Source organism: Patagioenas fasciata, chromosome 1 (assembly GCF_037038585.1).
Source record: "Patagioenas fasciata isolate bPatFas1 chromosome 1, bPatFas1.hap1, whole genome shotgun sequence".
Classification (NCBI taxonomy): Eukaryota; Metazoa; Chordata; class Aves; order Columbiformes; family Columbidae; genus Patagioenas; species Patagioenas fasciata.
This window is the reverse complement of record NC_092520.1, coordinates 61,136,722-61,162,180: the sequence shown is the minus strand read 5'-3', so window position 1 is coordinate 61,162,180 and position 25,459 is coordinate 61,136,722. Positions and strand designations below refer to the sequence as shown.

General features: G+C 35.2%; 1 protein-coding gene across 1 annotated transcript in view; it reads left to right on the top strand.

Moving 5' to 3' along the window:
* NALF1 (NALCN channel auxiliary factor 1) overlaps nt 1-25,459 on the top strand; it is a 472,983-nt gene that overhangs the window by 301,105 nt on the left and 146,419 nt on the right. The gene's annotated exons all lie outside the window — the stretch shown is intronic.

Below are 25,459 nucleotides of genomic sequence, written 5' to 3'. Positions count from 1 at the left end.
GTTTCTATCAGCAATGTACTGTTTTTAAAAGTATCTCCAAGCAAGAAAAGTCTGCTAAGTAAAATGAAATTATACTGTTACTTCATACTGAATACATGCAACTATAAATGAATTTGACTTAGACATCTGTTATCTTCATGAAGGGGGATCTTTTGCCATCTTGTTCATGTCACCATTTAGGTTACTAGTGTTTGAAGGTTTCTCAAATTTATAGTAACTGATTAAACTCTCAAATAGTTATATCTTCACACTTGTAATGATGCTTTTAAAGAACAGTATGAAGCAAACATGATGATCCAGTACAGTAAGATAACAGATTTTGAAACCCCTGAAGCCAACAGACTGGTCACATTGTCTGGAAATGAGCTTAGATAAGGTTCTGTTTTTTGGGTATTCATCCTCAATCCTTGAACTCTGAAAGCCATGGAATGGTAATATTTACATTGTCAAACAGATTTTTTTTTTTCACTCTCAGCATAGAAGCTCTTCTTTACTTATATCTCCTCATCTCAATACTGATATCCTTAACAAGAGGCTCATTATGATTTATTTTTTCATTGTGATCTCCATGTTTTCTATATTTATTAAAAATACTTTAGACTGGCTCGGTGGGATTGAATTTCAAAACATTTTGTAGCATTTTTATAAAATGCTACAAAGCTGGACATGGAAGGGACAGAATTTTAGCGTTATCCCTGAATTTTATATTCCTACATACTGCTCAAGCAGTTGCAGGTTTTACTTTGTAGGAAGAATTTTGGAAATGTATTTTCTGCTATTTATAACTTTCTGTGACAATTTACTTTGTTTTTCTCTAAACTTCTGGTTAATGTCCTATATTCAGTGATGTATGCATTTCTATTCTTTGTATTTTGTTTTAAAAAGAAATACATAAATTAAATGGTTAACAATGTGCATTTCTCAAAGAGACATATTAATCCACTGAACACCAACAATTTGTATATATCACTGAAGTTGCATGTTCACTAGTATTTCATAGAGCAGTAAATGTGTTGGAAATAATCTAATCAGAGATTAGATTTTGAACTGGTATGAATTTAAGGATTTAAAATACAAATATTTTTCTAAATTGATTTTTATTATGGCAGATCTCAAATTTTCTTTCAAGGTTTTAGCCATGTTCCTTCAAGAAAATAATTATTTGGAACACCACAACATGCAGCTAGGGAGTAGAAATCACTTATAAATTGTGAGGAAAAACATCTGCTAGAGTACAATATCAACAGAAGAGACACAAGGAGTAAGTAAGAGAAACTATTTATCTGACAGTGTGAGCAAACAAACAAAAGAAAACCCCCCCAAAAAACTCCTGAATAAGTCTTAGTTATATGGCGGTGCTTCTGCTTTCTGAATCAGCTGTTGGAAAGGCAAGCATACCTATGAGAAGCTATGTTGATAAGAAACAAATCTCTGATATTTGTAGAACAATTATATACCTTTAGGCTAGTCTTAGTGATAGCTTCCATTATATGTAATTTTTAGCTTGTATTATAAGCAGACAGAAGAGGGTCAACGGAAGGGAAATATCACTACCTTCTTCTTACTGATAGGAAGAAGTGATACAGAGATTTAAGTGATTTCTGTGTTGTTTGCCTCCAGTCAGCATAGCTGCAAAATTGTGAAAGGTTTTTCCATCTTCCAGGGCTGGATATACTATTGTCTCTGTCTCAAAACTCAGGTTAGATCTGGGCATATATCCATTACCCAGCTCCACAGCTGAGGAACCAAGGCTATGGTTCCTACAGAGGAAAATGAACTTATCACGCTGCAAGGCTCTCATGCAATACTCCAGCTAGGACCCAGCTTGGAAAGCACAAAGGTTGTGCATATTGTTAAACCTAATTCTTTGAATTCAATTCAGTCTTAAGTTAAGAAAATTGCTTTCCTGTATGATGGGAGGGAAAAGCAAGTTGCTTCAGATCAAGATCCACAAATGCCAGGATGTGAAGTAGGATTAATAAGTTATGTGCAGGCTGAAAATCAAGCCCTGTCATCTTTTACTCTTTCCTTTAACCACTGCATTTCAGGTGTGTATATCTAGCATCCTACCGTTTTCAATACCTTGCACTGCCATTACTATATCCCTTTTTCTCACAGCCAATAAGAGGGTGGAGAGACTGATTTCTGCCTCTCTTGTGCCCAGCCCTGTACACAAAGTTTGGGCTTCAGCATCCACTTGGGAGTCTCACCATGCATAAGCTCCATTTTTATGGAAAGTGACTTGTAGGTACCTACACCATCTATAGGATCATTTCAAATCTTCATGAGCCTTCTTTCAATGGCAAACCTAGCTTCTTTTAAAAAGTCCAATACTATTTTAAGAAGGATATAAGTTTGAAAAGTTGTATTTTTTATCAGCTTGCTTTTCAAGTACTATTGTTAATTTTGCTCTTTAGTCATCCTCATTCTCCTTAAAAAAAAAATGCCTCAGACCTGTTCTTTTCACACCATGTTGTGATTTCCTTATACCATCCTCCACTTGGGAAGAACAGATTTTATTCAGAGTACACATTCCTGTGCAGTATGTTTTTTTCAATTCTTAATATTGTTTGTTTACCATGATCATGAGCTGCTGGAGAGATGAACTAAATAAAGTTTGCTTTCAGCCTTGGATGTTGCATAATCTGGAATTTTCTAATGCTTGATAGCAAGCTGTTGTATAGCACAGTGGGTGGACCATAAAATATTTATTTCATGCACTGAAATGTAAGTTTGAAGTAAATAAGTAGATATGACATCGATATTGGAATGGCACTTTTGCCAAGTTTCCGATTACATAGTATGTGTACATCTTAAAAATGGAAATGCGCCTTAAAAATTCAAGTCTATTTTGCTTGAAGGAAGTGTATTGCAAAGAATTAATAATTAGAAAGATTTTGGAGAAGATTGCAGAATAAGCTAAAGACCTCACAGTTTTTCAACTTTAAAACTAATTCCTGTCATGAGGATAGAGAGGAAATAGAATAGGTTTGGGTTTGTTTTTTTTTTTTGAGGAAGAAAATGTCAATTTTTCTGAAACACTTTACAGAGAAATTTTTATGCTACTGATATTCCTGAAAAGCCTGCCTAGCTTTCTAGATTGCTTTCACCAGTCCTTGAACTTAGATCTTGGAAAACCCTAGGTGTCTCATCTCAGCTGCTTCTAATACTGTTCAAGAATGATTTCACAAATTTGACTTTTATTTTTGACACAAAGAATGATGAAAAATCAATATCTAATTAAGCTAAAAAGGGCTGTGTGAAGTGCTTTTAGGAACGTCATAGTTATTCTCTTTGCATAAGTAGTTGCTTGATAAGATTTCAACAAAAGATTTCATTAAAACTGAAAGACAAAAACATTTTGGAGATAATTTAGATCCAGTATATATCTTCTATGTGAGAATTCTGACATACCTCAGTTTGAGAATGTTATTAGAATTAGAAAGAAATTAGAACGAAAAACATGAATGAATTCCTAGTTTCATTGTAGACAAAATGGCATGATAAGAGTGAAGTCATTTACAGGAGAGAGAGATAAAAGCCTTTGTTTTGAATTTATGGAATCAACTAATGCAGCATGACTGAACATAATGATGTGTAATTTATTTTAAAAATATAAAGTAATTGTGTGTAAATTTTAATTAGTCATTGTTAAGCTGCAATTTATACTCCTACAGGTATTCTTAGGTAATTTGCAATATGTATTATAGAATGGAAGCACACAACAGGCATACAAACTAGATAGCATTTACAGAAAGAAAAAAAAAATATGGGATACTGGAAAGTTTTTTCCCAGTTGTTCATCTGCCAGGTAGGGAGATGACCTGCTGGATTGCAATACCTCTTGAGAAACCATCAATCCAGGAGCTGAAATCTGCTCCTAGATATTCATTCACCTCTGACCTGGCAAGGGGGAAACCTCCATGCTCTCCAGGCAGATGTGTGGCAAAGCTGTCTCAGATGTCTCTTTCTTTAGCTGGGGAGATGGAGAGGAGACCTGGTCTTTCAGAAGTCAGGGTGGCCAATGCAGGGCCTGGCCTGGCTGCAGGTATGGTGGCCAGTGGGGGACAGGGGCAGCCATCTCCTGGGCACTCAACCCACAATGCCCCATCCACGTTGCACAGAAAAATCAATGTGACACTTGACAGACACATGTTGCTGGATATTTAACTTTATTTGTTTCAGGGTTTTTCTGATGTAAAACTAAGATGAAATTCTCTCATAGAGCTTTGATTTAAAATTTATCATCTACTACAGCAGCATTTTAGTATTTTCAACCTTTTACCACTGAGTTGGTGGTATGGGCAGTGCCAGGTTCATGCATGTGTTCCTTTCTAAGTGTTGTGGATCAAGAGATTATTGTACAGAATCTAAGTAATCTCAATAAAATGATCACCTGACTTTCCTAATACCAGCCATTTCTTGGGATTTTCTCCCTGAAAACACTGCTTCTACAAGCAATTGATAAATCATTCTAGGTGCCACATGGTCACATTTTTAGAGGAATATTGGGAGTTGTTGATCTGCCATAATTATCTAAACCATTGCTAAAGCTCTTTCTCTTTCTTTTACTTCATAGTTTATATCTGAAAATATTTTTTCTTTTACTTTAGTTGAATACTGCATCACTTGAACACATTTACTTTACATAGAATTCCCAGGTATTGCTTCTGACTCCTCGATTCACTAGAAAACCCTTTTTTTTTTTCCCAGTTGCAACTAGTTTATGTGAATTCCACGTAACTTTCTTTTCAGCTAATAAATGCATTTTATTGTCATAATTATTGTAAATATCAATGATACATAGACAAATTAAGCAAAAAAAACCCAAACCTCACAATCTTTGTACCTGAGTAACAGCGATAGTACTTTTGTGTTTGTCCTTGGTAAGCCAGGATTTTTTCCTAAGGTCCCCCAAAATTCTGGGATCAGAACTGGCCTGCATGACCATATGAAAACATCTTTAACCTGGAGATGTACATTTTCACTGACCACTCCTTTTTCCCCTTTAGTCCATAAGAACTGGCAGGTCTGAGATATAGTGCATTTCACACTTCTCTAGACATGGTTGATGAAAGATTGTACATGAGCGGGCAATGTGCGCTTTCAGCCCAGAAGAACAATCGTATCTTGGGCTGCATCAAAAGGAGTGTGGCCAGGAGGTCAAGGGAGGTGATTCTGCCCCTCTGCTCTGCTCTGGTGAGACCCCACCTGGAGTCCTGTGTCCAGCTCTGGGGCCCTCAGTACAGGAAAGACATGGACCTGTTGGAGAGGGACCAGAGGAGACCACAAAGATAATCAGAGGGCTGGAACAGCTCTGCTGTGAGGACAGGCTGAGAGAGTGGGATTGTTCTACCTGGAGAAGAGAAGGCCCCAGGGAGATCTTATTGCTGCCTTTCAGTACTTAAAAGGGGCCTATAAGAAAGATAGAGACAGACTTTTTAGAAGGGCATGTTACAACAGGACAAGGGGTAATGGTTTTAAACTAGAAGAGGGGAGATTCAGGTTAGATATGAGGAAGAAATTTTATACAGTGTGGGTGGTGAAACACTGGACCAAGTTGCCGAGATTGGTGGTAGATGTGCCATCTCTGGAGACATTCAAGGCCAGGCTGGACGGGGCTTTGAGTAACCTGATCTGGTTGAAGATGTCCCTGTTCATTGCAGTGGGGTTGGACTAGACAGCCTTTGAACGCCTCTTCCAACCCAAACTATTCTATGATACTATGAACTGCACTTGTCAAGGTAAATTATGGACTGGAAACAGTGATTTATCCTAGATAGTACTGAAACTGAGGAAAATTATGGTGTTTCAGATGGCACTGGAGTGAGATCAATCCCATACCTGTCTTTAGTATGACCTCACATGTATAGGCAGTAGTCAGGTTATGAGAAAACAGATACTTTCCTCTTCACCTAAGCATCCTTTTTCTTTTAATGCTTTGGGCACTAGGCCAGACAATAACAGGAAGCAGAGTTTTAGAAGGTCATTTCTTGTTATTGATTTAATTTTATTAAAAATACAAAATGAATACAGTGAAAGACAGATACACAGTCTACCAATTACTGTGAGAAGTAACAGTATGAGCTCATTATAACAGAGTTATAAAAGTTAATCAGATAATGCAAAGGATCATGTTAATCTGTGCACAAAACACAATTCATATTATCAGAAAAAATGTGAAGCAAATTAGTGTAAACTTTATCATAATCCCCAGTTTTTCTGACCACACAACCTACACAAAAAAATGCCTCAAAAGGAAATGTTTTGCAGGTTGAGATGTTTCCTTTCAGTCAGCCAAGAATCTGTGGGCATTATAAAGCACATCCGTGGTGAAAATGAATGGCTTCCCTTAGGCTTCAGAGAAGAAAAAGGTTTTAATGACAACCAAAAAATGCGCATGAGAACAGACTTACTGGGTCTTTGGGACCATTCATCAGTATAGTGAAAAGGCAATTAAAAAAAAATCCTGAAAAATTTCAGTTAATGAAGGTCTCAAGACGCCAACACACTGCATGAGGTTCAGGAAAGCTTTGGCCATGCCTTCAGAGCCAACAATTGAAATGCAATAGCATATTATTTTCCTAAACAGCTATATTGGGTATTTTGTGTCAGTAATGGTGCTGCTGTAGCTATCATGGTTTAAGCAAATAAGAAGAAACTATTTATTTATTTTTTTTTTTTAAAAAAGGAAAATCACTGAAGTAATAGAGATACTAATTTTTAATACCTTTAAAAATCAAGCTTCTTCCAACAACTCTTTATGTGTCTTTCTCTTTTTCCTATAACATAACATTACTACATCTCTTTCCCTCATATTTTTGCTACTTCCCTCTGCAATATCCCTTTTATTCTACTGGTACCAATTATCTTTTCTTTCAGAGGACATTTAGTTAGTATATTCTTTGCTGAACTCTAACAAATTCTGATCTAGAATTGTAGCTGCTCCCTGTATTTCAGACCTGAAAAAATGTGTATTTGCCAAAAAGATTGTCTGATTTTTTTCCCTGGCTATACTACTTTGGCCTAATGAAAGATTTGTCCTTTAATACAAGCCTTGCTTGCTTGCACTGTATATGTGTCCTGGCACATGTAACAGTAAAGCTATACATATTGCAGTATAAAGTCAAGGGCAGTCTAGGTTATTATTACTTTTTACAAAGATTGTTTCCTTTTGTGAGTGTGTGTGTTGTTAAATGCTCTTATCTTTTATTTACATCTGTTAAACTTTGGAAGATTGTGCTTCTGAATTATGTAAGACTGAAGCTGCAGTGGGTAGCAGATTCTGTTAAAATGGTAACATTGTCTTCAGCTTTTAGAAAAATGCCTAGATTTGTTTCACTTGTGTTCTCTCAAAGTCTTAGAAATCACAAGTGTCTTTTGTGTTCACCTGTCCCTCTGTGACTCCCTCCCTGCTCCCCTTTCCATAGATCATTCTCTCCTTTCTTCTCCTTCTCAGGCTACAGGGGAGTTATAAATTCCTGGAAGAAAAGGAGAAAGAAAGTGCTATAATTACCAGCACAAGTACTTATGTAAGCAACTAGCTACTTCTGATTACTAACAGCAGTGTTGCTGTTTTGAAGTGGAGGCCGAAAAGCTTTCTATAAAGATTAGTTGGAATTATAAACTCTCTTTTGCCAGACTAAATGAGCTGAGATGATGCCAAGGATAAAGGGAACTGAGCATTCCCTGGTCTATGCAAGCAGCCTGTGGCCCCCTTTAACAAGCGTTAAAACAGAGTGCCGAGAAATACTCCTTTCCATAGGAATTTGCAAAAGGAAACAATACAATGCTAGAATTAGTTTGTGAAACTCACTGGCTTTACTGGTGGTTTTAAAAGACCCCTTTAACCTTAAAAGTTTATAGTTTTCTATAAACCTCCTCAACCTCTTGCTCTTTGTTCTTTGTGTTGTATGTATTTTTGGTTGGTTGCATTTGAGCAAATTATAGCTGACAAATAGTTTGTTACAGCGGGCATGAGGAAATAAGGGACTGTAAATGGCAGCCACCCATGAACACAGAAAGATGACAAAGAAAATCAATGAACTAAGTCAAAACGTCACCTGTTTGACTCAGAAGGGACCACAGTATTGCTGCTGTATGAAGCTCCAACTTGGGAGCTTTTATCTTCTTCAAAATAGGACCTTTCAGCAAATATCATTGCCTTGTCTTACATCTGGGGGAAATAAAAATATCAGAAAAATGAAAGTATTCCCTAAAGGTAAAGAAGATTGACTGTGGTCTGGGGTTTGGGGTTTTTTTCTCTCTCCTTTTTTTTTTTTTCCTTGCAGTCTATGAACTGGAAAATAAAAGAAACTGGTTCTGCACATTTGCAACTCAGTCAGTTCTTCCTTTATCTTTCCCTTGGAGAGTTTGTAAATAGTTTTAGTCAAAGTAACTACATCCTTCCCTTTGGCATTTTCTTCCTTGAGAATGAATTGTTCCAACACACGAACAACAAAAAAATGAGGATGACAAAAGCAGTTTTGACTACGTTTTGATATAGTACAAGCTAACTTATTAAAAATGTATAGAATATGAATGCCAGACATAACCTACAATTCCTGCTACACTTTGGTCCTTTGCTTTTAAGGAACTTATGTCGAGTATCTGTGGATTGTCCTTTATCCACATTGCACATCTCGTGCTACTTCTCATGTTCTGTTATATGGAAGACAACCTCTTTCCAAAGGATTTCTAAAATGAAGATGTATCTCAGAGATTGAAGCTGCCTGCTGCTGTGCCTGCTGTCACTGCTCCTGTCAGCAACATAAATACTAGCAAACAGAGCAACAGCGAGGGAGAGAGAGGTGGTGACAAAAGCAATTGTGTCAGGAAGAGAAACAGCTGTAGTGAAACATATCCAGTTGCCATAATTTACCTGCATGGGGAAAGTTCAGCTTATGCACTACTGTATTTTAAAGCCTAGAAAATAAGGCATTTCTTATCTTTTCACTATCTGATCTTATGAAGGTTTATGTGCACATTCAGCTTCCTACACTCCAAGTGGCAGTTGACTTCAAAAAGGCTCTTCACAAAGCATAATGTTAAAAATCAAGGTGTGTGCACAGACTCCCTTCCTTACGCACCAGAAAATCCTTCCTTAAACACAGTCCCAATCTCATCAGTTATCCTGCATGTTTAGTGAACATCCTGCGTGTTAGGTGAAGTGATGACAACCTATTTTTCAAATTTGATGGCCAAAAAAACAAACAAACAAACAAACAAACAAAAAAACCCAAAACCCACACGCAAAAAAACCCCAGAGTTATGTCACAATGTTGTAATAAACTTTTAAACATGCAAATCAAATAAAAGTGTCGACTGGTGCTTAGGGGTTCAAAGTACGTTTATGAATGCAATTATCTCAGTTTCTTGTATTTTTAGGTTAAACTGTTCATTTATAGTTTTAATATAACTTTAAAGCTAAATTTTAAAGAGAAATAGAATTACCAAAAGATTTGTTTTCATTTTTGGATACAGAATGAAATTAACTAGGCAACTTAATTTCGTACAAAAATGTTGTACTGTACTAAGAGCTAATGAAGTACATAAAATCAGAAAACTGGACTGAAGACTGCTGTAAAAAATAAAATGTTTTAAACATAATGCCCAAATAACTTAAAAAAAAAAAAGCTTGAAAAAGCTTGTTAAAAAGTTAATTTAGATACTGCACAGGTACTCATTAGGTTACTGAAAAACTTTTAATGTTCACCTGGTTTTATAGGCCATACTCTGAACTATTTTGTATTTCAGGCTAACCATAATGGGACTTGATTCTTAAACTGTGCTGGATTCAGAATGTCTGGGTTCAGTTTCCAGATCTCCTCTGACAATCTTTGTTGTTTTTAGCAACTCTGAACTTCAATTCTTCATCATTAAAATGGAACATAATGCTTTTTCCAGTCTTTTGAAATAAGGGAAGAAGTTGGTTTTATTATGTGCTGCATGGTGCCTGGTACGAAAGACTCCCAATTTCCTTTAAAATATCTTGACTCTGTTACAAAATCGAGAAATAACCTCATAACTATGTTTGGGATTGTCCAGCATTGGTTGAACAGTCCCAGGAGCCACCCTGGAGGGACTCAAAATTCCTTTTCTGCTTAGCTGGCTATTGTACCTCCCGCAAGTCCCATATGAGGCAACAGCCCCACAGGTTATGAAGCCAAGAGGAGCAGCTCTCTTGTGAAGTCTTCCTGTTTCTTCTCACACTGCAAATGGGTGAAAATAGTTTGTGTAAAAGTGCAAGGGGAATGATCTTTACACTTAAAAGAAACAAAATCTGCTCATGAAAATGTAACTGACTATACTGTGTAAGAAGCTATTGGACTATACAGTAACAGTATGGGTTATGTTCATAGTTATAGTCAACATATGACTTACTTCCTGCTTACTCAGCCCCGGTCATGTTAATTGAAAACTGCTTTTCTCCTTAGACCTAACAGCTCATGGTAATCTGCAATAATGCTGCCCTATTACTTTTAGAAAATTGAATAAAATAACTCCAGTCACCACTTCAGTGATGAAGATTGGACTCCAGCATTGCCAAGTGGATAAACATGGAGTACATTTTGCATTAATCCCACAATGGCCCAACTGTGTAGGAGAAACAATAGCGCTTGTGAGTACAGTCGGTTAGTCATTTCAGGGAAGATCTAAGAGTGTCCTCCAGCTAACTTTGTCACCTCCAAAGATGTTAATTCATGTAGGTGAGATTTAGACAGCTTCCTGAAAGTTATTATGTATATCACATGATCACCCCAAAACTGAGACAAATGAGAGTTTCTGTTTGTTCAACCACGGATCTTGAAAGAGTATGGACAGGGGATTGGGTCATAGCAATGTTACCAGACATTAAAAAGCTTATAGTGTGCATACCTCCAAACCAATGTGTTTCCTTTTATGTACAAACATTCTCAGACATCATTTGTGAGTAACAGGTAGAAAAAGGAAATTCCTGGAGTCCATTAAAAGTGCATTTTCCTAAAGCTTTTTTTGACTTACAGTAAGAATAGCAAACCATACCACCTTCTTCTCTATAGCAGGAACGTTAAATCAAAAACTCAGAAAATCATATATATTTTACTCGTATCCTGCCTAATAGTAATTTGTCTGTCATCTGTAATACCTGTGAACCATATAGTATTTGAAGCTGCAGATCCCCTGACTGAATCTAGATGCTCAAAAGAGAATTCATTTGGCTGCTTTCCACTTGTTTATTTTTCCCTGTCCTCCTACCTCCTTCACTTTGAATGTGTTTATGGCAAAATTTACCCATCCAGCAAAATATTTTGATTTAGACTGTTTCTTCATTCTTCATCAAGAGAGAATTATTGCTTTAGGCAGAACATTGCCAGCAGGTCAAGTGAGTTGATCCTTCCCCTCTACTCAGCACTGGGAAGGTACATCAGGACTACTGGGTACAGTCATGGGCTCTCTAGTACAGGAGAGACATGGACTTATTATACCAAGTTCAGCACAAGGCCACAAAGATAATAAAGGGACTAGAGCATCTGACATACAAGAAGAGACTGAGACAGCTAGGACTGTTCAGCCTGGAGAAGACACAGGGAGATATCTGTCACCAATGTGTGAGGTGAGAAAAAATGAGTAGTGTGAGAAAAAAAGATGGACCATTCTTAGTGATGCAAATGAAACGAACAAGAGGCAACAGATACAAACTGACATACAGGAAATTATCCTTAAACAGAAGAAAACACGTATTTACTTGTGAAGCTGGTTGATAATGGGTTATCCAGAGATGTTGCAGAGTCTCCATGCTTGGAGATATTCAAAACCCAGCTGGTTACAACCCTGAGCAACCTGCTCTAGCTGACCTCTTCTCTGAGCAGTTTCATATTCAGTTAAACAGTTTAAAAAAAATCAAACACTTTCTACCAATTAACCAACAGGGTGTTTACTTGAAACAAATAAGAATGAGGTTCCATTGATTAGTGTGTATTGTTATGAATTTGAAATTTGATCTGCTAAAAACCATGGAGTTTCTGAGTGTCTGCTTTATTGACTGTCCAGGAGTGATTTTTCTTCTGTGTGTTCTTGCTGGAAATCCTATGCTTGTCAAAAGCCTCACATATGTACTTTTAGCCAATCTAGATGTTCTGAAGAGAAACAAAGAAACAAAAAATTAGAAGAATTGCAACCAGTTTTCCCCTGAAGTACTATATAGAGACTTCCTTATCACCATGAACTGCTGTCTCTTTTTTTCCCATCTGACCATTTGTCTTTGCCTTTTAATCTTCTGGGTCCTCTTCTGGCTTTTCATTAGGAATGGACCTGTGAGCCTGACAAAACCTATCAAAACCTTCAGTTCATATCTCCCTAAAAATATTTTTCACAGCTTCCTGACTCTCACGGAGAAAGATAATAAACAAACAAATAGATAAATTTACATTTAGGATATTAAAGGATTTCCCTGAGATCCTCCTCCTTATCCTACATACTGGTATTTCCTAGATCCTTCTATATGCCGTCTTACATAGCAATATATTTATATGTATTGACATTGCTGCAATTTTGTTATTGTAAGCAGAGAAATCTCCAAAAATAATATCCTGTTACATGACAACTTGAAGGTCTCCTCATGGCTTCCAGTAATATTTTAGTTGACCTTTAGTTAAAGATCTGACAGTTGTTAGGAACGGTCTTTGTAAGTCCTTTCGGTGTTCATTGACAACGCTTTTATAGCGTGCTTTGTATTGATATTCCTTAACACCTGACTATAAAATACAAGCTTGTGAAAGCCTTTAATTTACTAGGAGATAACAAGTATTCATGTCTTTTATTCTTGTATTTACTTTGAATGCCATAAGTCAAACCTGGCACAAAATGAAGAAGCAGCTTATTTTAAGATGTATGTAGAAGCAGAATTAACACTGAAGACTGTAAATTTTCAGTATATTTACAGGACTGTTTTTCTTTCCTTCTTTTCTTGTTTTTTTGTGTTTTTTTTTTTTTTTTTTTTTTTTTCTTGACAAGGGCTGAATCAAAAGCAGTAACCCAGGCCAGATATGAATGACAAATACACATCCAGATTTGTGGTTCTAAGGTTAATGTATAACATGTATTAATATATAATATATATATTCAGAACCATATATATCACAGTGATGTCCTTGTGAAGGTTTTATTACCATTGTGTGCATGTATTTTTCCTTACTGTCACAGAACATGTTACTCAATCCAGTTTAACCTTCTGAGATACTCTTAGAAACTGAGTTTAATGACTGATAGAACAGAACCAAGTTCTTCAGTGCAATATGTTCAAACCTGAGTTATTCAAACAGGCACTTAAACATTGTGTATGTACACAAAATCTAGTTTCAATAAATTCTGCAGAGCCATTGATCTCCATTCAAATTAGGGAGCACTCAGACTCTGGAAAATTCAAGTAATTTTGACTAATATTGCTTTATAATAATGTAGCTAAAGCCTTGAACAATGTTAATGATACTAACATGCTTTTTGTGTTGATAGAATTTCAAGAGAGCTTTGCTGCAAGATAAGCAGTTATGCTAATTTTTGTTGCTGGGTTGACTGCCGCTAATATAGCAATGACAACACGTGCAGATGGTGTTTTACCACACTTTCAGATATTTTAAAATTACTTCACGCTATCATTCACAGTTCGTTGCCAGGTGTCTCACCTGGTGACATGAATTTACCAATATACTCTCTCAACATTGCAGATTGAACTAGGTTTTTTTAACTTTCTTGTTGCCAGTCTGGTATCTGTTTCTACATTAGGTCAGTTTCTCTGGTGAAAATTTCTAATTTATGCATACGAAGTAAATTTTTTCTAATCTATATCATATCATGATAATACCAGAAAATATTGCAGATGTACTATCCATCACAAATCAAATCTATAGTCTTAAAAAAATCTACTAAGGAAGAATTTATCATCAGAAATATAGCTACAGATATTTAGTAAAGCCGAATTAGGAAATATTTTTTTTTTTTAAATTAGGAATAATATGACTGTCTTAAACTGTATATTTTCTGTAAACATGTTTACAGTTGTACTACAGAGAAAATAGTCTACTGAGAACACATCAGCACTATCTGGTAGAAAAGACAGGAGAGGAAGAAACTACAGGCAGAAGAATAAGAGCAAGAAAGCTACTTCACAATATTTGGATTTCTTCTGTAGTTTGTAATGCAATAAATACTACAAAGTAAATGTTACTTTATAATGTTACAAGCTTCGTGTAGCTTCCAATAATTTCAGCCATTGGAGGTGAGGATTCCACGGTAATCACATAACCTGATTATTCAGCAGACTTAGAATTTGTATCCATAAAAAAATTGATATATTCAATAGGAACAATGGTCTGCTGATTTTGCTGTGTGGTAGGTGTATATAACAAATGTACAAATAACTGATGACATATTGAGAATACCGATTTTTTGCCTGTTAGCAGGGGGAGACATTGTGAGGAACAGAATTTTGACTCCTTGTTGATTATCATGAAGTAATCATGTTTAATCATGCATGTTCTATATGGAAGATGTAAATTCATTCTCTCTCTCCAATTCATTCTCGTTGGTGCTACAGAGCTTCTTTCTATTACTCAACTCCAAACAGTTACAGTGTCTACCAACAACCTCTTAGGTGACTTGATCAATCGAGTTCATCACCCTCCTACTCCTCTCTGTTGATTTTGCCGTCACTTGTTTGGCAAAAAGATTATTCAAAGATTTAGCTTGTCTCAGCAAGTTTCACAGATTCCTACTTTAACCTCCTCATAGGGACAGATCTGAAAGAGGTGAAATTCATACTTGGTACCTCAAATGTTGGTTGCAAAACTAAATCTAGAGAAAAGGAAGAAAAGGACTTGTAAGGAGGAATTACAGCTTATGTAAATGAATAGTAAGTTTTATTCATGTCTGAGAGCCTCCTGAGAAGTGTCAAAGGCCTTTGAAAGACTTCAAATAGAGATAGGTGTATCTGATTGCCTGGATCATTAACACATAAGTTTTGATTGAAGTAATCAATTGGTAGAAATGGAGATTGTTCCATAATGAAGTTTCCTGAACTGGGTTGGTATGATGACATCACAAAATGTAGCTAATATTAAAATGATCATGACTCACAGAATGTCAGACTTTTATTCACTTTTATTCACTCCTTCCACCTCACTGTCATTTTAGGCTTCCATACTTTGTACTCATCTATATTTCCTGTGCACTTGGAGAGTTGAAAAAAATACACCATGTAACAGAGTATTTAGGTCTGGTTTTTTTGATTGTTACTTTCAAGATGAGCAGATTGATTCATCTTTTCCTTCATGATATAATCTAAAGAGTTGCTAGTAGCATCACAAACTTCTTCAGGTTCACAAATAAATCTAAAAATAGAAGAGAGATAACAAGAAAAAAAACACTCATAGAATACAGCAATAAATGGTTATAACAACAACAAGGTATTTCCATGCTTACGCACCATATGAAGTGGTCTGATTAGAGAAATACATCTCTGTCACTCAGATACAGAATTCAAGCACTCCATGTTATACTCTGAAATTAAATGCTTTCTCCTGACCTTTTCCCTGAATCTCTGACTTTTTCTACCAGAAGAACATCAGGAGTGGTGACTTCTTCCTTTAAGGCAGGGGTGCTAAACTAATTTTCACTGGAGGCCACATCAACCTCATGGTTGCCTTCAAAGGGCCAAATGTAATTTTAGGACTGTGTAAATGTAACTACACAAGACTGATGTGTCCCCAGGTGAAAATGAGTTTGACACCTCTGCTTTAAACATTTCACCATCTCCATATTTTTCTCTGTCCTGAAAACCTTGTCCTTTGTAAACTGTGATTTTTTTTCTGTTATTTAAGGTATGACATTCATTATCATAATAAGTGCATTAGAGCAAAGTTGCATCCAGAATTCAACAATGAACTGTCTATTCAAGTGTGCCTTCTGTCTGTGACCTTCATGCAGCAGCTACTGTCCTACATATCAATGAGTTCACAGCAGGAGTAGATGAAAAGGGTGTAGAAGATAAGGATGGAAAAAGATTCAAAGCCACAAGATTTTGAAACTGGATAAAATGCCCATTACTACAGTATATAGGAGTAAGTGGACATCAGAAGACTACTCACAGAAGACATCATGCTGAGAAAAAATTTTTCTTTAGAGGAAAAGATCCTGCACTAGTTGTTGATATTTTAAGAGATGCCCACAGAGCTTACTCTTCAGTAGGAGACATGCAGTATAAGCTTACACCTGTTGGGAAAGACAAAATTAGAGTGAAAAACACTTCAAAGTTGGGTTATTTTTGTTTTATTTTGTTTTGGTTTGGTTGTCTTTGGTTATGTTTGTGTGTTTGTGTTTGTGGATTTGTTTTGTTTTTTCAAAGAAATATGCATTATGCGGAATCCAAAATTATGGGAGACAATGCAGAACCAACAAGCATTTTCCAGCCTTTTGCTGAGAGCAGAAATTTTAAGGATAGGTACCTCTTTCCATTGTCCTAAATTATAATTCTGGTCATAACAAATTAAAATTCTCCCCTTCTCACAAGACAAACATTCAGGAAGTGGCAGGCTCAAATTCTTCTTCTTGTTCATTGTTATGTGTAAAAAAAGACAGATACAGATTTCTTATGTCCCATCTGAATACACTAACAACAGGTACTGGACATGTTTTCAGTCTGAAATTGTCTTATTTTACTCACAATATGGAATGGAAATAATTTTTTAAAATATTTCCATAAAATTATATATATATACATATATATATATATATATCCAGCCAGCTATATTATGTATTTTGAAGTCAAGGGTGGTTATAAAAATTTTTTAAGGCTCTTTAGACATCCGTTTCTGAGAACTACATAATTTAATGCCATCTGGTTTATTAGGAGTGTAAGTATTTCCTCTTCAGAAGCACTGTTTTGTATGACAGAGATGGTGATTTAGAAATTTCTTGAGTGGAAAAGTGAGGTACATCAGAAGAAGGTATAACACCCAACTTAGCTAAAAACTTAAAACCTAGGGTTTTCAGAATTCCTTCCAGCTCCTTAGATTTATATGTAGGATGTTGCACATAGAGAATGACTGTCTTTGGAGGAATAAGTACAAGAAATGCAAACTGTGCTTCCTTAATCTGCCCTGTCATGCCTGAGCACACATGGGAATAACATGTAATCAATAGTCTGTGTCTGAGGAAAAGAATTGGTATAGGAGATGTAGTTAAAGAGAAAAAAATGGAATACCTTTATAGAACAGCAGAAGAGTGGCAGTTAATAAAAATTCTAAACCAATTCTCTTCTCCTTATACATTGTGCAGGAAATACTAATAAGAACAAATTACTCAAATTCAGTCTAGAAATTCAAGGTTGGTTCAAATGAAGCTTATTGCTTACATACACAGAGACTTGCAGTTCAGTAATTTAACTTGATTAAACTTCATAGGGATGCAGTTCAAATTTACACTTGAAAGTAATAAGGAAATAAATTGATCTTTTAGCATCATTTGACAAATATTTCTTTTAGTTTATGATAATTAGAAAGTTGGATAAAGAGTTTTCTTCAGAAGGAATAATGGAATTTATTTTTTTCCACTTTTCTTGCATCACATGGTAGTGTAAAAATAGTGTTTTTTAATGATATGTATATGTCATCTTCAATATGGCAATAACCATATCTAATATATTATGCTGGAGGACTCAAAAATGCAAAATAACAACTTATACACTATAAGAAAGCAAAATCAGGGCATGGCTAACCTCTTTTTGTAGATTCTCTCAGAATTTTAAATGTGTGACTTTTTGTTGTGCTTAATGGAAACGTCTAGTGCTTGAAAATCATCATGATACCACTTATTACAGCCCTGATTGTTTTGCTCAAAAAGCTTGTACTTAGAGAAAATAGCATCTGTTGGTAAACTCCCATGTTAAGTTCTGAATGAATTTTAATTTACAGTGGGCCTGAATGGATAGTCCAAGCATCTTCTGTGACGTACTTCAGGCTCTTGACTTCCATTTAATGCAATAGCATTTGAGTCTCTCCGGCAGCTTTCAGGATCAGAATTTGTATTTTCATAGAAATTTGTTATGCTTAAACAGTTGTTAATGATAAAATGTCGCTTACAGTATAGATATCCTTGAGAATATTTCATTGCTTATACTGAAAACAGCATTCTGGCAGAAATCGGCAGATATCTAAACTCTTCTTTAAAGCGTTTCTTTTCTTAGTAATGAGCGTACCAGCTCCTGAAGAGCTTAGTTACCAATTCAGACATAATCTGCGAATTGTTAAATCAGTGGTAGTGTTTCCAAGGTTAGAGTTTTGAGAAAAATACACACAAGCACATTGAAAACATACTATTTACCATTTAGGTTGTGGAAACATTTTAATTCCCATATTCAAAGTGAATTCATGGAATAAGAGCAGATGCTTCTTTTTTTGCAGTCTAAACTATGCCATAGCAGGTGATTCAGTAGATTGAATTGCAGATCTTCCGTTTTCATCTGAGCTTTTATGTGTAAAAGCTTGGAAGTGTTTCAACTGTTCAAACCAATTACAATTGCCATTGCTAAATTAAATTTGAATATGGCTTATTTTACAGTCAGTTGCTTCCCTTGTTTGTCTTTTTTTTTTTTTTTGGTTTGGCGTGTGTAATGTTTCTGCAGTACTACTGGCATAAATGAAAAAGGCACTAAATTAATGCACAGACATTAAAAAAAAAGAAAAAAGAGAAGGAAAAATAATAAAGGAAAAGGAAAAAAGGAAAAATGCAAGAAAAAAAAATCACCAATTGCTGTTATACAGGGATGTTAAAATTTGCTTTTGAATAATCATGATGGATCAAATGACAAATTATCAACAACATGCTAGTAATTATGTCAAATAATTGTTTTTCTTTCATGCAAATAAAAATGGAAAACAATATTCCTAGCAGAGGATTATAAGCAGTTTAAAAGATGGGGAAATCACTTTCAAACTGCTTGGTGTATTTACTCCTGAACTGCAAGTATTTAAATAATAAATATTTGGACATTTCTGTTAACCCAATCATTATGAAAAAATGCATTGCATACTCAAAATGAAGAGCTGTTATCTTGCTTGACTCTTCATTCAACGTACTTTTTCCAGTGCCTGGCAAACAGACATTCAGAGTTGCTGCCTTGGAAATCATAACCATTTTGTGTTCTGATATTCATAAATGAAGAACAAATTATTTGCCATGATAATAGTTTTAAGGGCAGTACTGTATTCCTCTTTGTTTGGGGATATTCATGTTGGTGTGCCTACTCTAATGAAGAAATACAATTGTATGCAGGTTTAGGAAAGTCCAAGAAATATCTGAATCCCCTGATCTCAGTTTTCAGTTAACTCCATATTAGCTATGCAAATGGGGAGGAACAAAATACGCATTCTAAAGAGCAGATGTCTGTGGAAGAAGAGAGGTAATCTATCCTACATTATTTTTTTCCCTCAACAGACTTTTAGGAGTGTTTCCATAGAATTTATGTCACTTCAGTTACTTGTTACTTAGAGTTGTTGTAGTCAATTGACAAAAATGTCCATCAATGGTCATTCCATCCTCATATGGAAAATACAAAAAACACATGGTGTAGATAAAACCAGCATTGGCTTAAGGATGCATGTATATAATTATTTCATATATAATATGCACAACAAATAGTGAAATGGCTTTTTAAGGTATTACAATCACATTGGTAGAATACCTCACAGGATTTTTTTTTCTTTTGTTTTATAAAAGCAGTTATGACTGCAGCCTCATTTCTTAGACTGTGCAACACTTACAGCATTTTCCCCACATGAATTAGCTTCTCATTGTGATTTCCATATCCTTTGTATTCCTCACTTTGCCACTATTATAAAATAGCTTAGCATAGCCAGCCTACTCTTATCCGTCTAGACTTTATTTTTGCTCTTTGCCTGTGATTTCATTGAGTCTGCTATGGCTAGTGTTAGTTAAAGATTCTCTTTGAGATCTTGTTGCTATGTATCTTCAAGCAACAAAGACAGATAAAGATCGTAATTTCCTTATCTAGTATCCAAACAGATTATGGGCTACCTGAACTTGGTCTATATATTCAGAAATGATTGTAATTTGGAATGAATAATTCTTATAGGAGATTATTTGGGAGCTCCAGCATAGGTTGAATTGGACAGAAACACATTGTTTCTGTTTTCTGCTGTCCAAATGGAAAGATGGCTGTTTTGATGATGGTTCTATTCAAAACTTGATCCCCAAAATTATTAAGCTCCGGTAGCTCACAATGACATGAGTAGACACTCCTCTTTCTCATAGTATTAGTTCCAGGAGGAGGATATATTAGAGAAGAATTATATGCTTATAGTTTTGAAATGAAGCACTCACTTGTTCTTGAGTGGTACTATAATTCCAGATTTAGAATATACTACCAAAGACTCAACTAGTTTTGCCATGTTAAAATGGGATTCAAGCAAACCAGCATCTTTTCATGGTTATATTCACAAGCAGCGTGCATTGTTTTATTCAGAGCTATGAGTTAGAGATTTTAAAGATAAACTGAAAGGAAATCAATTAATGTGGATCGTAAGATCAGCTTTATTCTCTAGCTGTTCACTTTTTCTGAATTCAACGTGTCCTGAAATCAAAAGTGCAGGTAACTGTTGTTCTGCTTATATACAGTCCCCTCATAAGCCTATAATCTGTATTTAAACAATTCATAACTGACTAGCTTTTGTACCTAACAATCCTTAGAAGTATTTACTGACCATCACATTGCTTATCCATTCAAATGTTACTCATAATTTTATTTGTATTAACTTTATGCAAAGGATTAACAGTCTTTTCATTCAAACAATAAGCCATATATGGCAAATTCTAGTATGGGCCCTTTAAGTACCTGACAAATTTGAGGAGCTTCACTGAACGTAGTATAACCAAATATTTCTTAACCAGTTCAGAACTTTGGGAACACATGAGTGCTGTCCCAAACAAAATTAGTGAAATACTTTAACCAGCCAAATATATAAAAAGATAAACTATTCTGCACTATTTGTTTCTTACTGCACTAGGCCCTCTGATCACAGCAGGCTGTCTTTTATGGTTTTTCAGTAACTTTTCACAACTGTCTTAAACCTGGGGATTAGTTTTAATCCTCCTACTTTCTCATAAATTCATCCTTTAGCTTCATTGTAGCTTAATTACAAACTTTTCTAGTGATCTAATCTTGTAGAACTTCTGTGTTTACAACTCAAGTCTTCAGGGATGTCTGATAATGGAAGCAAACAATTATGTACAGGTTCAAGAAACAAAACAGTTTTTACAGTAGATAACTCAGGAATTTGCCAGCTAGGAAGCAAATACAAGATATGTTGAACAATGTGTTGCTTCTTTCTTTTTAGCATTCTTTACACTTAAAAATATTTTTTTCCTCCAAAGTCCTCCTTTTTACTTGGCTAGTTCTGTAGTCCAACAAGATGAAAACCTATTTTGTTGTTCCTTTGTCCTGCCTGTTATTCTGATTTTGGTGAATTACTATCTCTTCAAAGCATCTCCTTTTTTGTAGCAGGGCTTCCTTGCATTTTGGTTATCCCTTCTTAAAGGGCAACCATAAGTGTCTTGCTGTGGATCTTGGAGAAATACCACACACTCCTGAAAATTTACAGAATTATGTCTACATGATGTTAAGCTGTTCCACAATAGGAACATTTAATAACCTTCACCAGTGTTCATTAAAAAGTTATTTTAGCCTCTCAAAATTGTCATAGCTATCCCGTCTAGTGCTCTGTTGAACAGTAAACAGTTTAACTTGTTCTAGGGATTTCTTTTAGTCATTTAAATTACATAAATAATGAAAAATATTTTTCCTTTTTCAGCACTGAAATTTCAAAACTTTCCCTATACAAAGGCTAACTAACTTATTCAAAAAAGTGTCAAGGATATGCTGAAATATTTCTATAGAGATAGCTAATATAGCTTTTTTTGTATGTTTCAAGTGAAAAATGATCAGGATAAAATCTTTAAAATACTGGCACTTAGATCACTACAGCAAATAACTGTGACAATTTGCCAATGGCTGCTAGATGCTGTAGGTGTTATTCGAAACAAGTATTTGTTGTCATGTTCTTTCATTTGAGTCATGGCATTGTATATATGAACTTTATTCTGTCCATGTCACTGTGTGGAACAAATGAACTGTCTTAGATTTTGTCTCAAGAAAAGGTTTAAAATACGAGCAGTCTTTTCAGCTCACAGATTCAATCAATTTTTAATTGAATGTTAGCCCACCAATTCTGTTTGACATGTTGCTTTGAACATAAATCAAGTCTCAGCTACATCATGTTACGTGTGAAGTCATTCCATCTATGTCTGTATAGCAACATGTTTTCGAATGTACACTGGGCAACCAAGATTGAAATGTATCTCATTTTCTTTTATCCTGTTCAGACATGGTACCAACAGATTTCATTCAACAGAGTGTTTCTCTGACAGACAAGCCATTTTAAGAACAGCTGGACACTCATTCGTGCACCCATGTAACAAACTACTGTCTTCTCTGTTGTGCCAACTGTTAGTGAAACTCTGCAGTAAACCAGATATCTGAAACAATTCAGCTAAAAAACAAACTAAAAATAAACATGAAACATTTTTTCTGCTCAGATACAGTGGTAAAATAAAAAAGTTGCATCTATATAATGGGTGAAGGGAAAAGGAGAGGCAGCTAAGAAGCAAATTAATTTATTCCTTTTTCGGAGTAAAGAACAAATATTCATCAAATCTTTTAGGTTCTGACTTGCTTTTCTTTCCCTCCTTATAAACAAAAATGACCAGTTAGCACACTGTTTTTCCCTAGTACTAGTGTTTCACTAATTTTTCCTTCATTTGAATCAAAAGCAAGTAAACTCTACTAAATCTACTTGAACAACATGGTTTGGATGTAATTCATGTAGTTATGTTTATTTCTGAAAAAAATCCCAAACAGAAATGAAGCAGATCTGTGGACACTACCTTACCCTACCCCCACTCCCCCAACCCCCTCCTGAAAACTATCTAGGAGTCTTATATCTACATTACTAAATTATTTCAGGGAATTTCTACTTATTCAGAGTGACATCTATAAGGTGCAAATTCGTGTTTGTGTTTCTTAGAAAGAGACACACTCCTCACACTTGAATAGCAAATAGCTTTGCCCTACCTTAGTCTCTTGCTGTTTTATTATGTCTGGTAACTGGGAAGACTGTTTATTATCAGGAAGGTATTAGCACTTTTCACCTCATTTTCCCCGAAGGTTGTTATTACTTCAGTAAAAACAAGCTAAGAAAACATTACCATCTCACAGAAAAATAACAATGAAAACAGTCTGTTTCTGTTGAAAGTCAAACATGAATCCAGTATGGACCAAAGTATATCGTTCAGCCAACATATACCTTAAGCAACAGTGTTAGGAATCAAAAAGAGAAGAAGGAGGGAGGAAGGAAGAAAGGAGGGAAGAAGATTAGGTTTGTGTGCATGTGTGGTCTAGTGGTATCTGTTTTATACCATGAAAATACTGAACAGTTAGGAAATGTGCACATCTCTTTATTCCTGATGTAGCTACATTATTTTTAAAGAATTGCTCTACATGCAAAATCTCATTAAAAAAAATTAATTTCCTGATCAGTTGTGTTAAATGTTCTTGTTCTTCTATATCAGAGTAGATTATTATTATTTTCCTCAGTCTAAAACCTAAATGTGGATCCTGTATGAATGTATCTGTTCTTTCATCTATTTCTTCTCCATGTCATTTCTGCGAGATATTTCCATAGCAAGGATAAATGGTTGCTGTGGTGTTGATGGACATGACTTCCAGAATGAAATCATGTAGTGGCAAGTTAGCTTTCACTTGTAGCAAATTTCAATACTGAGATGATTTGGAAGTGAATGAAGAATAATTTTCTCACCCATGAAACATCCATGTTTCAAAAAATTGTCTTGTTTTGCATCATGGTGATAAAGGAAACTTCCAAAGTATGAAATAAAAATGAATAGGACTTAACTGGCATACAAAATATCCTTTTAAAGTCCCTCTTCATATGGGCTGTGAGGAAGGACTTAAGCTTGGGTCTTCTGTTTATCTTGTTATAAGCTCAGTGTGAAAAAGAATGTCTTAGTATACAAGAGATGTTTCCAATCGAGCTAAAAAAAACCCATATTCCAATTAGTTTTGTGTTTTTTTTTTTTTCTAAAACTGGTGGTTGGTTTCTTAAAGCTGTTTTTCACAGAATTATTTGATTTACATGAACAGTCATTTTCCAAAAAGAAACAAAAGTAGAAACTTCCCAAAGAGTTTAGACAGCTGGTGTAAATGGCATAGTTGCCACATAGCTCTGTTTGATACACTTTTACCTGTATGGATTTAGGTGTATAGCATGATCGAGTTTAAGTTGCTTACTTTATGCAGTGAAGAGGCTTTTTAATCACAACATTGATACAGCAAAGGCTATCCCATGAGTTAAAACAAAAATCAATCTTTTCATGCATGAATAATCATGTCTGTAATCATGCAGGAGTCAGAGAGCTCTAATACATTCAGGGTTCACAAGACAGTCGAGAAAGTAGAACAATGATGAATTATTGCTTCTGTTCCATTTATTTAAGAGAGCAGGCTAAAACACTGGAACTAAATGGGTCATCTGACGTCTCACTCTAGAATTTTTTTTTCCTCTGATTTCTTTTTCCTGAAGTTTCCCATTAGAGATTATTGTACCTCATCTTTTTGCAGCCCTGAAGCTGAGAGGTTGTTAATGGGATTTCTTAGCTATCTCAAGATGTTTTCACATGCTGCAAGCTCTGCCTGTTCACCAGCAAAAGTATATGTCATTTCCCCCATCCTGTGGCCTTTGATTCAGATTACTTCTCAGAATGTGCACAGGTTTCCTACTTAGCTGTGCATCATGATTTTGGCTCAAACTGTTCAGCACAAAGCTTTTTTTCTCCCCTCTTCTTTTGTCCTTTTTTCTAATGTCTCTAGCTAGCAACGATAAAATGACCATAGTATTTCATTTCAAGTGTCATTTTTACAGTAAATGGTAGCACATTAGTATGCAAATTTGAAAAACATAATGGCAGATATTTCATCATCAAATATGTTGACTGACTTTTTAAAGCAATACGTATTTATTATATTTGAAAATTGTAAGCTATATTATTGAAAATAAATGTTAGAATCCTTGACAGAGAATGGACTATCATATAATGAAACATAATCAGATCCTTCTTTTTCACATTCTTTTATAGTATAAGCAGTACAGAAACAAAAACATTAAATATAAATATATACACATAAGTGTTTACATTATGTAAAGATCTAGCCAAGATCTGAACTTCATCATACCTAGAGATGAACTTTTTCTTCTGTGTGCTTAAAGGCAAAACTGGATTGTTTTAAAGGGGATTAAGTGATTCTGAGGACCAGCAATAGGTTTCTTCATCT